We start from the raw sequence: 16,083 nt of genomic DNA on the forward strand, positions 1-16,083 counted from the left end.
TTTGATTCTGAGCTCATCAGTATCTCTCCTTTAATAAGGACTCTTCACCCTATCACTATCCACATGCTCTCTACAACCCATTGTAAAGAGTTCTAAGAACCTATGAACCCCAGCAGCTGCCTCCCAGACTCAAATCCATGCCTGAAACAGGGAGATTCTGGAGATCACATGAAGCACTAAGCCTGGAGAGCGAACATGACAAAAACAATGTGTTTGGAGGATGGAGAGATGGCCTTACAGTTGAATGGATTTACCCTTGCAATGGAGCCAATTTTGGCTCACGACCCTGAGGCCAAGCCACTCACAACTACCAGTAGCTGTTTATGGGGGCCCAACAACTTTTCTGAAATATATACACACATTTTAAAAATTTTAAAATTTTAAAGATTTTAAAAATAAAATCTTCAAGAATAATTTTAACTGAATGATATTATCAGATTGTCACTCTCTACATAATTGTGCATATTTTTTCTTTAACCCATACGTGGTAAACATATGTCATTGTCTTTATACTTCAGACTTGGAGCTGGGCATGGTGACACATATCTCAGCATCCAAGAAGCTGAGACACTGGGTTTACCATTCCAAGTTCTTGGCCTCCTATACAAGGATTCAGAGATAAAGGGTCCCATGGATTTGCACAAGAACAAAATAACCTTAGCTGGAAGGAAACAGTGGCACAGACTTTTACCTTCAAGACTGATAATTGACCACGTGAGTGAGAGTGTTTAGGGAGTCTCATCATTGTTTAGGGATTTCTTTTATGGGGCTCAGGAGATGGAAGGGCTGGTTGCTAAGTAAGGGCCCTCTGTTTTGACTGGCGTATTTGAATTATCCAAGTCCTTGGTCATTGCGCATGTCACATGTATGTCATACAATGTGTGTGATTTTAAGTATATATGTGCCTAAGATAGAAAATAGAAGATTCTCCTTAAACATTAAAGACACAATTTTGCCTGCCTGCATCTGCACCCAAATCCAGGTCAGTTTGATCAGCCTTTCACATTCTGGACGTAATTTCTTGTGGATTTCTATGGGAAGGTTCTTGAGTCTGGGTGCAGTCCTCCTATCCCAATACATTGAGAATGTACTTGACTAGAGACTGACTAAAGTTTATTATTGCTAGGGACAGGGAAATCTATACTGTTGTCCAGAGATGAGGCTACAGGCTGTGTCCTGAAGGAGGGGTGTGCAAAGAGTGTGTACAGGTAAAGGACTTAGAACACCAAGCACATTATTATAAAACCAAATAGGGTCGCAGACCAAATGCTCTACTATGCTTGTTGGCTTCACCCTTAAGTGCAAGATTCTGTCTAAGAAAAACAAGCAAACAGTCAAGCTAAAGGACACTTGCAAGGCTCCATGAGTGGATCCGGCTCTCTGTGTCTAGTTCACTGCCAGTCCTCAAGGCCTAGCCCATTGCTTGACACACAGGTAGGTGCTTAGCAAATATTTGTTGATTGAGTGAGTGAATATTGATGTTTCATAGTTTCTCAAGCAACTTCTGTCTTTCACAAATGGAGGTCAGATGGCAACATACAAAATTTGCTGGTCTTCTACCTACCATGTGGGTCCTGGGGAACAAACTGAAATCATCGGGCTTGTGGCAAGCCTCTTTACCCACTGAGCCATCTTCCTGGCTCAGAGACACAACCCTTTATAATAAAGATATTGCAGACACCAAAATCATCCACATTCCTGTCTCATTTAGAAAATGGCATACCAGGAGTAGCCTGCAAGGAGAGAATTTATGAGTTTGATGATGATTTGGTGTCTGAGTTCTCTGCTCTTCTCGGTGTGGATGCACTTCCTATCTTAAAGAGACAGCATGAAGAAGATCACAAAGAATGAATGAAGATGAAGAAAGGTTTTAACTCACAGATGCACAGTGAAGCCAGAAGATTAAAGACTTTTGTGACCTATGAGTCATTCAAATCATGGACGTCTCAGGACATGGCAGTTGCTGGGTTTTACCATACTGGGGTGAAAGTTGGGGTGCAGTGCTTTTGCTGTAGCTTAATCCTCTTTAGCACCAGACTCAAGAACCTTCCCATAGAAATCCACAAGAAATTACGTCCAGAATGTGAGTTCCTGTTGGGCAAAGATGTTGGTAACATTGGCAAGTATGACATAAGGGTGAAGAGTCCAGAGAAGACACTGACAGGTGGAAAAGCACAGTACCAAGAAGAGGAGGCCAGGCTGGAGTCCTTTGAGAAGTGGCCGTTTTATGCCCATGGGACCTCACCACGTGTACTCTCCTCAGCCAGCTTTGTCTTATAGGTAACTAACTGGGTCCCATTTTGTGAGGTGTTTCTATAAAAATTTAGTTTCCAAACTAATCAAGAGGGAGGACTCTGGCTAAAATGCTCAATCCCTCTCCCAAAAGGCAAAGAGGATGGACATCAGAAGAAGAAGAAAACAGGAAACAAGTTAGGAGTCTGCCTTGAGGGCCTCTGAAAGGCTCTGCCCTGCAGACTATCAAAGCAGATGCCGAGACTTAGGGCCAACTGTTAGGCAGAATGTGTGGAATCTTATGAAAGAAGTAGGAAATAGTAAGACCTGGAGAGGACAGGAACTTCAAAAGGAGAGCAACAGAACCAGAAAATTTGAGCACAGGGGTCTTTCCTGAGACTCATACTCCAACCAAGTTCATGCATGGAGATAACCTAGAACCCCTGCACAGATGTAGCCCAGGGCAGTTCAGAGTCCAATTGGGTTACATAGTAATGTGAAGAGGGCCTGCCTCTGACATAATCTGATTGGCCTGCTCTTTGATCACCTTCCCCTGAGGGGGGAGCAGCCTTACCAGGCCACAGAAGATGACAATGCAGCCACTCCTGATGAGATCTGATTGACTAGGATCAGAAGGAAGAAGAGGACTTCCCTTAACAGTGGACTTAGGGAGGGGAATGTGTAGAGAAGGGGGAGAGAAGGTGGGGTTGGGAGAGGAGGAAGTAAGGGTTTATGGGGAGATAAAAAAGTGAATAAAGTGTAATTAATAAAATTTAAAGAAATGATGTATTTGTGAGGGGTGGGTGGGATGTGAGTCCCCTGGCCCAGTGGTTACATGTGGTTGAGAAATGCCTGAGGTGGGTGCTGGGAACCAAACTCCAGTCTCCTGCGTGAACCTTCTTAACCACTGAACCATCTCTCCAACCTTTCTTTTCTTTTCCTCCTTCTCTTCCTCCTTTTTACTCTTTCTCTTCTGTTCTTGTTCTTGTTCTTCTTGGACTTAGTCTTCTTATTGTTCTCCTTTTTCTTCTTGTTCTTATCTCTGTTGTTCTTGGTCTTCATCTTCTTCATCTTCTTGTTCTTCTTGTTGTTTTGATATTTCTCTTCTTCCTCCTCCTTTTTTTCTCCTTGTTCTCCTCCTACTTCGTCTCCTCCTCCTTTTTCTCCTCCTTCTGTTTCCTTTTCTTCTCCTCATCTGCATTCTTCTTATTCGTGTTGTTCTTCTTCCTCTTCCTTTCTCCTCCTTCTCTCTTCCTCCTCCTTCTTTTACTACTTCTTGTTAATCATTCCTTATTTGTTAATTGTTATATTAAAGATCTAGTTCATTAAACTTTAATAATTTTACTTCCGCTATAATTTACTTTACTGTAGCATTATTAACTTGCCAAATATGTATAAAATAAAAGGTTTTCTGTAAATATGGACAAATTTCTGTAAATGTGGGCCTAGAAATATATTAACTGAAGGTTGAGCTGTAGCTCATTACTTGAGGCCTATCTTAGGATGTGAAAGGCCATTGGTTTAGTCCCAGCACTGGAAAACAGAATAAGAAGACTCCAGAAAACACTAGCTCCATTCATAAGGACCTGAAAATGGATTATGAGATAGCTTAAATCCACTTTCTTCTCATTTCACAAATATTACTATTTATATGTTTCCTTGATTGATTTAATTTCTATAGTTTTGGAAGGGTTTGTTTTTACTTATTTAACTCCCATCCATGAGGCAAACTATCCTCAAGAAGACTACACTTTTGAAAGGCCCCGGCCACACACAGGTGTTAGGACAGATGTGGACGACAATTACAACAGGATCTGTGGGTGCTGAGTACCTGCTTATGCTATACATGGATTGAACACTAATTCTAATTCACTCAGTTTGCCCTTCCCCCGTGTTTGATAGTTGAGTTCACTGAGGCTCAGAGAATTAGAGAACTGTGCCTCTATTTCCATAGACGTGACATGGCAAAGCTAACTCTTAGACCTTCTGACAGCATTATTCCAGGTAGTTCTAGCTTTTGCCTACTTCTCCATCTCTTAGGTCCTGAAAGCCAAAGAGCAGCCTGTATATGTAAGAAACTAGCATGTTGAGGGTTAAGTCTATGGAAGATGGCCATGGCTGGGAACTGTAGGTCCAGAGCTCAGGAATGGGTCATTTAGGGCTGTGGGATGTGGCCAGGGATTCAGCCAGAGGAGACATGGAAGAACAAGCATGCTGGGGTCTGTGTTGCTCTGGTTCAGTATGATCAGCTCCAAGACACACCTGGTGCCATCATTTCCCTCCATCTGTAGGTGAAAGGGACACTGTGCAGTGTTTCTCCTGCAGTGGATGCCTGGGACACTGGGAAGAAGGAGAGGATCCCTGGAAGGAGCATGCCAAGTGGTTCCCCACGTAAGTTTCAAATGCTTCTCTCTTAAAGATTTCAGCTTTTATTTCTGTTTCTGTTGCTTGATATTTAGCAAAATAAAACTGGAGATAAAAGAGCAACCTTGTTGGAGTACCACATGAGTTTTGATCTTTCTCCTGTCCAATATGGTGTCACCCTAGAAATTTTCAAGCAAGGAAATCTGGTCCATAGTGAAAAGCTTGAATCACATCAACTTAAATGGCCCTTTTCTCTTTTGTGTTATTTTTTCTTTTTATCTTTTTGTTTTCATATTTCCTGTGTAGTATGTTGGTACATGTAGACCGTGTTAATATGTGTGGTGTGTTGGTGTGTAGTGTACATACGTGCCCTTGTGCATTCCTGTGGAGGACACATGCTAACCTAGCCCACCTTCTCATCATTCTTCACCTTATCTTTTGAGACAAGCCATATGGGATCCATCTGCCCCCATCCCTCTGGGGTTAGGATTAGTGACATGGTGGCCTGGTCCCTGCTTTTATATGGGCAACACAGATTCTAATTCAGGGCCTCATGCCTAAGCTAAGGTACTTTACCTGCTGAGACAAACCCCAGACCCAATTGTTTACTTCAGTTTTAATATTTGGGACATTGGGGATGTGCATTAGTGCAGGCACCCTCGAGGACAGATGTGTCAGACTTCCTTACCGCTGCAGTTACAGGTGGCTGCCCAAAGTGGGTGCCGGTGCTGAGCCCAGTTCTTCTGCAAGTACATTGAGCGCATGCTCTCCAGCCCTCTCAACAGTTACGACTGTTGTTTTATTGTCCCCAACACTACAATATGTCAGGTCAAGCAGTTTCATGATTTACCTTAACTACCAAATGAGTCAATCTGCACAGGAATGGAAATGATGTATTGATGGAAAAGACGAGAACAGTCTTTAAAATATTACAAGTGGTTTCCCATATTCAGAGAAATATGCACCAAATGAAAATTCTCGCTGGATATGGTGGCACACACCTGTAATCTCATAACTGTGGTTCTCCTCCTGCCTGGGGGGGCTGCCTCCCAGCAGCTGACGAAGTCAGGAGGAGCAGGAGACGAGAAGCCTGCCTGGAATGGCCAGGTAGAGCCATACAGGGATCACATACCCTGGGAACAGCTGATGGGTAGTTCAACTTCCAGAGAACAAAGAATATATGCCCCTGGGAAGTGGATGGGGCTTAGGAGAGATGTGTACTTCAATTATTTGTGATAATGTGTTTAGTGGTATGATTTTGGCATCTGACGTTTTGTTTCCGCTACATACAGATGTATTCTTCTAACTAGTTTTCAAATTTTCATTATGAAAGTCTCAAAGAAATCAGAGAAGTGTATAAAATGAGCACCTGTCAGCAGCTGACCTGATCCTATTTCATCTACCTCTTTCCTGCCATCCCCATGGAATGGTCATGATCGGGTTATCTCAAAGCAAAATCCAGCTAACACATGGTTTCATTTCTTATTCCTTTAGCATATAACTTTAAATAGTGATTTAAAAAAAGAGCCACAGAAGTGTTATGTCTCCTACAAAGATGAACAATAAAGTGGAATAACATTAAATATCTTAGCTAGTATTCAAACACCCTGCTCCCTCCATCGTTAGTGAGTTTTTACAATGATTTAGAGTATGAGTGTGTGTTCCACTCTCTGCTTGCTAGGAATCAACCTCTTTGATTTACCGCATATGTGTTTCAAGAAGAGAGCAGCGGGGTGTAGTAGTGCGTGCCTATAGCACAGGCTACTGTTGAGGCTGAGGTGGGAGCATGGCCTGAGGTCAGAGTTTGGCATCACCGTCACAACACAGGGAGACCCTGCCTTGAACTAAAAGTTAAAATAATACGAAGATTTTCCTGCTCTGCTTTCTGTTGCTTTGATAAACACCATGACCAAAAGCAGCCCTGGGAGGAAAGGGTTTACTTGGCTTACATGTCCAGATTACAACCCACACTGAGGGGTGTCAGAGCAGGAACATAAGCAGGAACAGACAGACACTATGAAGGGACACTGCTTGTCCCCTTGCTCCCAGGCTCATATCCAGCTTCCTTTCTTAGGCCTCCCAGGACCACTTGCCTGGGGTGGCTCTGCCCACAGCAGACTGGACCCTCCAACATCAATCATTAATCAAGAAAATGCCCCACAGACTTGTTGACGAGCCAGTGTGATGGAGGTGTTTTCTCAGTGGAGGGTCCCTCTTCCTGGATGACTCTAGCTTATATGTCAAGTTGATGAAAAACTAAAGCAGCACAAGGTTGGAATTTTAAATAATGGCATTTTGTCATTAATATGATTTACATGTTTCTAACACAATGTTAATTCTCATGAGTAAGACTTCAGGAAAAAATGGACAGTTTTATTGAAGCATCAAATTCAACAGTTTGATGGGTTTTTAGCAAATATTTCTTGTGATATAGACGGTCTTAGTCACAATACTGGGAGTGTTTTTAACCACATTTTTAATTGTAGATGTGAATTTCTTCAAAGCAAGAAATCGTCAGGAAATTGCCCAGTATATTCAGAGCTATGAGGGATTTGTTCATGTAATGGTAATTTACAATGTCAACTCTTTCTGAGATGTGATATGTCAGGGTGATGTTTTGTTGTTGTTGTTTGTTTGTTGTTTGTTTGTTTTCCCAAATATTCTTTGTTTTTCTTCCTTTCTCTTCTCATTGTCCTGCCTCTCTGTGCAGAGAGGAAACAAAACTCTTGTCTTGTGAAGCTGGAACCACTTAGACAGTTTCCACGCTGGCTTTGGGTTGCTTCCGCTGCCTCCTTCTTCTTCCCTCTGAGTGAGGCCACTCACTACTCTAGCTACCTCCTGCCGCTTCCATCTGGATGTCTGACCCAGTCTTCTGACCTAGTACTTGGCAGAGGCTGGGCACTCAAAGCTGGCTCCTGAACCTGGTTATTTACACCCTTAAACTAGTAAGGACTTCCTAGTGGCAAGCGGTGGGAACCCACCTCAAACTGAAGCCAAAGGAGACTGTATTGTCTGACTGACTGAGAGGCAGCATCTGCAGAGGGCATGGGCTGATAGTTGGGGTGCAGTTTTCTCAGAGGGAGAGCTGCCTGGTTGGAGAGCATGGCTCCCTTCCCTTGTCTCAGTTCCTCATGAGTCAAAATTCACCTGTTTGTAACTGCAGTTCTGTGGTTGCGCAGGGTGTGTGGTACGAGTGACCCTGAGAAAGCTTCCATTTCACTGATGTTTGGCACTGCATAAAAGTTTACAAGATCAATAGAAATCAAACCAAAATTAAAGGGCTGCTTTGCTCAAATTCTGCTGTTTGAATGAAAATTCACTTCAGTTTGGGAAGACCTTAAGTTTCAGGCCACAGATAGATGTATATCTTGTAAGTCAGCCAATCAGGCAGTAACCTGAATTTCTTTCCCCAGGGAGAACATTTTGTGAATTCCTGGGTCAGAAGAGAATTACCCATGGTATCAGGTAAAACCTCAGGCACATTCCAATGGCTTTGCTTGTTTCTTTTTTTATGTTCTCATTATCTCTCTCTCATGCTCACGCTTGAATGTATGTGTGTGTGTGTGTGTGTGTGTTGTGTGTGCCATGTGTATACAAGTGCTTTTGGAAGATAAACAAGGGCATCAGATCCCTTGGAGACAGAGTAACAGGCATATATGAACTTCCTGATTGTGGGTCTTAGGAGTTGAACTCAGAACTCTTGAAACAGCAGTAAGTGCTCTTAATCACTGAGCCATCTCTCCAGTCCTCATCAGCTTTCTTTAAAAATTATTTTCATAAGTGATTTCTGTAATAGAGAATGACTTTGGTTGTTTTGCTTTCTTAAATGGCTCTGTGTGCTGTTAAGAAGATAAGGAATATCCACATTAGAATGAGACAAGAGGCCTGAGTGTGTTGCTCCCTTGCCTAGCATGAGCAAGTCCTTAGGTTCCATCCCAACACCCACAGGAAAACAAAACCCGAGTATTAGGAATCTCGCTCAGTTGGGGAACATCTGTATAGCAAGTAGGATAGGCCCTGAGTTCAGCCCCAGCAGAGGTCAGGTACGTGAGGACAAGGGATACTGGACAGGACAAAAACAATCATAATACAGTAAGAATTCCATGGTCACCTGAGGCTGCTCATCCCTGGAATTCCTGCTCTTGGAAGGTGGAAGGAGACACTTCTGCCCAGGTAGGACTATGGTAACAGGTTAGAGGCCAGGATGGGCTGCATGAGGTTAGTGCCAAGTGTAGAACTCCATGCCTGTGATCCCAGCACTAAGAAAGCTGAGGCAGAAATAGGATGATTTTAAGGATAGCTTAGCTTAGCCTACATGGCAACGCATTGTGTCTCACCCCCCACATAAACAGAAGGTGAAGGGATGTCTCAGATGTTAAGGGTATTTGTTGTTCTTGCTGAGGACTCAGGTTCAGTTCAAAGTGGTAGCAGTTTACAACAATCTGCAACCCCCTCTCACAGGAATCTGACTTCCTCTCTGGCCACCAGAGAGGTCTCCAGGCACACATGTGGTAGACATACAAGCATGTAGGCAAAACGCTCACACATACATGTAGTGAGGATTTTGGTTTCTTTAAAAACACAGACAGTTATGGGAATATGTTTTCATTTTAATCGCAGATGTGAGATCTGGGGCTGCTTTAGATTGTCCCCAGAAGCTGACTCTGATTTGCCTCCTACTTTGGCTTGGGTGTGATTTGGCCAACTGCAGGTAGTTTCTGCAAGTGTAAGACTTTTGAAATTCTGGGGACTCTTGAGTGAGTATAGAAATGTTAGAGCTGCCAGTGTGGCTGTGGCTGCTGCTCCTCCTGCTCTGGTAGAGGTGCTGGCTGCTGCAGCTGCTGCTGGTAGTCGCTGGCTGGTGCTTTTGGGGTTGGTTGCTCTTTGTCACGCGGTTGTGTGCAGAGATGAGTGGAAGAAATTGAATATTGCTCCAAGGAAATCGACGCCCCTAACCATCAGGTAGTATTCTAACAGTATTGAAGCCCCTCTAAACTTCTTTCTCTTTTACCTAGTGTTGGGGGTTTGGAAGGGTGGAAGAAGGGGCAGAACGGTGGTAGATAAAAGAACCCAATAAAGTACTCAAATGTCTGGCTACACATACATACATACTTACAAGCACGCACATGGCATCCTTCTGACTGAAAACACCATTTTCTAATAAGTTGTTAAAATAGCAAACACTATGGGGAAAAGGAGAAGCAGTGTTCTCTAGGTCTTGGGAACGCAGAGCTGTGTCTTTGGCCACAAGATCAAGAGTCTACAAGAAGGGTGACATTGTGGACATAGGTAAATGGGTTTCTCAGAAGAAGGCTTGCTCATGAATGCTACCTTAGCAAAATGAAGAGTCTACAGTCCTGCCCAGCGCACTCTTATCATTGTTAAATGAGCAGGTTAAAAGAGAAACAGGGAAGGTTGTCCTCAGACTTCCATAGAGGTGACTCCGTATATGCAAACGGACTTGCACACACATGAAACACTCCGAATTGTAAGTCTTGAGACAGCTTCCTGATGTAGTGAAAGAAAATGATGAGATAAAGAAGGAAACTAAGGAAAGTCTGAAGTGCCAACCTGGTCTTCACAACCAGAAAGCACACTGGTGAGCACTGAGGAAAACATTATAACCTATTCCCTATGATCTCAGGGCTTAATGAAGTCAAAAGTAAAATACAAAATGTTTCTAGACTCTAAAATTTTTTCTTAATTAAAGTAAAGTATAGTATTCTCTGTGCCAATGAAATACTTAAAGCAAAAGGAAAAAAATCCTAATCCTAGGATGAAATGTGAACACGGGCAGGCTTTCATCTTGAAAAACTTGTCAGACCAAGGTAATGGGAATTTAATTTTCACGTGCTCACAGCATGGAGAAGACATGTACCAGTGTCCAGAGACCAGGGTGAGGTAAAAAGTCTAATGGAGACCCCCCCACACACACATGTGGTCATCTCAAAAAGCAAGCTGTCATAACAAATGTTTTTCAGGGAGCCACAGGAGAAATGACCTTCTCAAATCTTCACAATGATTCTGGAAATAGGAATCTCCTCTCAATATTGCTCTATCCCAATGCTAGATGACCAGGGGACAGTCTTAAGTTACATTTTAACACACTGACCATGCACAGAAATGAAGAGAATGAATGGAATACCGCAGTCTTTGCCCAGCAGTTCTAACATGGTCTTTCTTGTATCTCTTATTTCTTCCTGCTCTTCTAACCACCCTCAATTATTCTGACACAAGCACAGATCATAAGATCATCCCACCTATACACACAACTCACTTGAACTTTGTTATCAAAGCCTGCTCTTCTCACCCACATCTTTTCCCCAAGCTTACTGCAATGACAGCATCTTTGCTAATGAAGAAGTGAGGAAGGACACTTTTAAGGACTGGCCCCACGAGTCACCTGTGGCTGTTGATGCTCTCGTCAAAGCAGGACTTTTCTACACAGGTCAGTTGGGTTTTCCCTTTTATTTTTACATTTCTGAGTGTGAGTGTTGCCTGAATGTAAGTATGGGTGCCACATGCCTGCCTGGTCCCCTCAGAGGCTAGCCAGGGTGTTGGATCCTGGAACTGGAGATATAGTTGCTGTGAGCCAGCATGTGGTGCTGGAAACAAACCTAACTCCTTTGCAAGAGCAGCCAGTGTTCTTCATGCTGAGCATCTCTTTAGCACCCAAGTCAGAATTTTGTGTCTGACAAGTAGTCTAATCCCAGACTTGCACTTTTCTTTATTTTCATTTGTCATGGATCTCTTTGGGGCCTCATACGACCTTCAGTTTTCCATAATTCCCTCGGTGCTCAGCCTCTGGGCTTGGGGATCCTGAGGTCACTTCATCTGACAGGCCTATTCCACTGGCACAAAACTCACCACCCGTGGCATTGTCTTCTCTTGCCAGCCTTGCCTGAGTGTCACAGATGAAGTACTCCTATTTCTGGGGGAGGAGAGCTGGCAAAAATGTGAGCAGAGACAGGGATTCTTCATAACCTGCCTTGCATACAAGCTCCTAAGTTTGCTCTTCCATCCTGCCCCAGCTACAAGTATATTCTTCCGATTTACTCAGTAAGCAATTGCTTATTGGTTGCCTATGTCTGTGAATGTCCCGTGTGTCATCATTGTCCAGAACAGACAGAAATCTCTGCTCTCACGGAGCTCCTACTCGAGTACCTGATGGCAAATCTTTCAGGATGATGGTTTGGGACAGGTTTCATCAACGCACACTGTGCACAGGAACCTTCAGCGACTGTTGCTGACCACCCCACGGAAGGACTAAAAGTCCTGTGTGAGCTCTTGCCTCCTGTGCATGGTATTGCCACATAATCCAACTGGAGGAGCAAGCAGGATTTCACTAGTGAAATCTGGAGTCAAATTCTTGTGAGTTAACAGGTGTACGTGCTGTTGAGCTGACCCCATCTCCTTTTCCTAGGCATAAAGGACCTTGTCTGGTGTTTTTCCTGTGGAGGATGTATGGAGAAGTGGGAGGAAGGTGACGACCCATTAGCAGACCACACCAAGTTTTTCCCAAAGTGAACAAAGTGAATTCTCTTGACTTTGAACTCACTTCATCTGTTATTCCCTCACTGTCCATGTTTGTTATCTGTGGGTAGTGTCTGCTCACTCTCTGGTTCCCACTGCAAAGAATACATCCATGTATCTTCATTTCTTTCCTCACATGAGAGTCTCTCTGTCTAGCTAGACATCATAGTTAAATCTTAATTTAGGTTGAGTCAATATGCACACAGATTTCTCTATGTAGGTCATGCTACCTTAGAAATGCTATGCAGACTGTGCTCAGCTCCTCAGGTGTGTTTGGTGTGCAGCCAATGCTGTGTTCTAGATTTATTTAAATCTAATTATTAAACTTTAAAATGTAAAGATTTAAATACTATCTGGTCTTGAGATAGAATGGAAATAACATCCCAAATCCTTAAAATATTCTTTAAAAATGTTTTGTTAGTGTATATTAATTATATAAAATAATGACATTTTAATATATGTACATTTATGAACTTTACACACAAAAATATATATATATTACAGTGTATGACAATCATGTCACCACCATCCTTCCATTTACCTTCTCTTATCTCCCTCTGTCTCCACTTAATCCTCTTCCTTCTAAAATCATATTTTAGAGCAGCCCAGGGCTACATAGCAAAACTTTTATTCAACTTAAATAAATAAATAAATACATAGAATATTTCCATTTAATTTTGAAGTTAGAAGACTAGTGACAGCAATGGTCACTTTTTTTCTTTTTCTCTTACATTTTAAAGTATTTGACTTTATTTTTATTTTATTTTATTTTATTTTAGTATTTGACTTTATGTGCATGGGTGTTTTGTCTGCATGTATATCTGTGTACTACTTGCATGCCTGATGCCCACAGAGGTCAGAAAGAGGGCATCAAATATCCTAGAACTGAGTTACAGGAGGCTGTGAACTGCCTGATATGGGTGTTAGGAAGCAAACCTGAGTCCTCTGCAGGAGTAATGACTGTTCTCCCACTGAGACAGTTTTTCAGGTTCTACTTTTTCTTTTTCTAATTTGGAAATAGTATGCAGAAAATTGTGGAGACTGCAGGGGCTGTCTTCTCAGTCCCTGGGATGGTAAGTAGTGAGGCAATCTAGTTATATTTAAAAGTTGTTTTATAATGTGTCGATGAAGTTTTGTTTTGTTATAATTACAAACTAGCATATGTAACACGTATCTACTGTAATTACGTATCTGGTTGAAAGGACACTAACAATAAAGCCTGGGAGCTGAGTGCTAAAGTCAAGAAGTCAAGGTCTCTCAGTGCCTTAGAGGCCACCGTGCCACTCCCTTTTCCTGGTTGATGTTTGTCCTTCTCATCCAGGGGCAAACACAGTCTTGATTTTCAGTTCACTGTCCTTTTACCAAACACATGCACAATCACACACACACATCTACATAAACTTTCAGCTTTGCCTGCTCTTCTTTGGTGGTCTTTTGTTTGTTTTTTGTCTTAGCTCTATATTTGCTGTGTGTGTCTGTATGTCTGTTGGAGAGAGAGAGAGACAGACAGACAGACATAAAAGGAGAGGGAGAGAGAAAGATTGAATCCAGAGTATCATGATTGCTAACTACACACTAAACCAGTGACAACCTCCAGAAACTCTTGTTTTACCCATATTTCCCCCTAGGATGAATCAAAAAGCGAGAAGTACATTGCTACTGAGCTATAGCTCCAACCCTTATATTGTTTGACAAAATATTCTATTATGTCTACAGAGAGAGTCCTAGTACAGTCATAGCTACACAGAGAACCTCTGTTGTTTTTTTTTTTTTTTTAAAAAGGCAATTTAAGAAAAGATTTCACTGTGTAGCGGATCTCGATTTTCAGTATAGCTCAGATTTCCCTTGAACTCCCATGTTCTTGCCTCCATCTCATGGATACCAGAAGAGCAGGCATGTGCTATCATAACCTGGCTTAGTGACTCTTTGTATTGGGGAAGGGCAGCTGGAGAGAGGTCTTTGAGGCACAGTGTCAGATAACCCGGGATGGCCTCCAACTCAGTGTTTAGGGAGGATGGCCTTAAACTCATCCTACTGCCTCCACATCCGAAGTGCTGGATTGACAGCCATGCTCCACCATCCCCAGATCTTGTTTAGATAGACAATGACAAGATATAAAATGATCACTGGCAATCACAACCATATCCTTTCATCCAAGTGTCTCTCTAGGACATCCCAGGGCTCTTAGTTGCTAATGGGAGTCTGGAATGAACATATATTCAGACCTTAACAGAACAGAATTCCAGAGACTTACAACAAGGTCAAAGTGCAGACAGTAAGTGACAGGGTGTGCTCATTCCTGAGGGAACACTTCCTCCTCCCAAACTCAGGGGACATTGCAGAAGAGGGCCCAAGAGGTCAGAAGAGCCAGAGGACTTTGTCTTGGGTTTGTCTTGTTTTGTGCACAGCAGGATCCTTCTCTCAGGAACTCACAGTTGCTGTGCTTGCCTATCCATACAAGCCTGCCCCAAATCCAGCCAAGCCAAGCCCCACCTGTAGGAGGGGAGCTGTTGACACTTGTTCAGCCCTTGGGCCTTGAGGTTTCCCGACCTCTGCTGGATGGCCCTGTGTCCACTCACCCATGAGCAGCACTAATGGAATTCAGTTAAAAGAGGATACGAAGCTGGGAGGTGACCTGACTTTAGGAGGAGTCTGGGGAAACTGAAGAAAGGCAGTGGGGGTTGATATAATCCACATGCATTGTGCACATTTCTGTGATTTCCAAAGAATAACATACTTTTAAAAAAAGACAAGGCTTCCAAACCGTGGCTCAGAAAGCTCTGCACTTTGATCAGCACTTATGGACGAACAAGAGCAACACAGGGAGAACCTCAGCTGAGCAGACAAATGACCAAACTGAGTAAGAGGGAAAAAATGGCCCAGGTGCCAGACAGATTCCTGGTTCTGGGATGAAGTAGACTTGGTCTTGTGTGGTCTTACTCAGGTAACCACAGATGAGGGTTCATGAATGTGATGGTCAAAATGCTCAGCAGGCAGCATTTCACAGCAATTCAAACATTCTTTCCCAGATGTCCCCAGAGCCTCTGTGGGAGGTTTATATAGATGCTTCATTCAGAGCTGAGAACTCGATCATCAATTATTTTCTGCACTGCAGTGAGAAGCTTATCTAGCCAAGGTTCAAAGCAGCATCATTCTTTTTATAGGAACATAAATATTTAGAAGGCAATTTGACAGGATGTCTATTAAGCCAGATAGCATTAGTAGACACTGCCCTGCTAAGACCTTTATAGACTTTCTGGGCCATGTGCTTTTGACCAGGTTTAGTTTAGGTTTTTGTTTTCTTTCTTTTTGCCTTTTTGAAATAGGGTCTCACTGTGTTGCCCTTTCTGTTCTGACCTTGCTATTGTAGATCAGTCTGGCCTTTGACCCAGAGATCCACCTGTCTTTCACACCCAAGTGCTGAGATTTACAGGCCTGCACCACCACACCCAGCTTGACCAGGTTCAGAGCATCTGTGAAACAGCCTCAAGTCCAATTCAAAAGCAGTCGGTTATCCCCAAAGATTCAGGCCACTCTTCACCGTTGGCCTCATCTTGTCTGGCATGATGGTGATGTTGTAGAATGCAGGTGGCCTTCCTCCCCCAGCAGACTGCAAACCCTCTTCCAGTACTGTGACAGGGAGACAGCAGGGAGGAAATTTTGAATCAGTTCCAACTTGATTCTTCTCTGTCCTGAAAGCAACGTGTTCTGTGTATTCAGAAATAGGTCTGTATTTCTGTCCAACTTATTTTGTAAGACAGGTCTCTCATTAAGCCTGGAGCTGGCCAATGAGACTTACTGGCTGGTTATTGAGCCCCGACAGTCTTCCTGTCTCTCCTTCTCCAGCACTAAGATTACACTGTCCCTATTGCCTCGCTATTACACAGGTGCTGGAGCTCTGAGTCCAGTCTCCATGTTTGCCCAGCCAGCATTTGCCAACTGAGCCATCTCTAA

The 16,083-nt window shown here is 43.0% G+C and overlaps 1 pseudogene; it reads left to right on the top strand.

Moving 5' to 3' along the window:
* Positions 1 to 1,836: 1,836 nt before the first annotated feature.
* The window catches only part of LOC110543029 (baculoviral IAP repeat-containing protein 1b-like), a 45,691-nt pseudogene continuing 31,444 nt past the window's right edge, over positions 1,837 to 16,083 (top strand).

The sequence above is a fragment of the Meriones unguiculatus genome, chromosome 6 (assembly GCF_030254825.1).
Source record: "Meriones unguiculatus strain TT.TT164.6M chromosome 6, Bangor_MerUng_6.1, whole genome shotgun sequence".
Lineage (NCBI taxonomy): Eukaryota > Metazoa > Chordata > Mammalia > Rodentia > Muridae > Meriones > Meriones unguiculatus.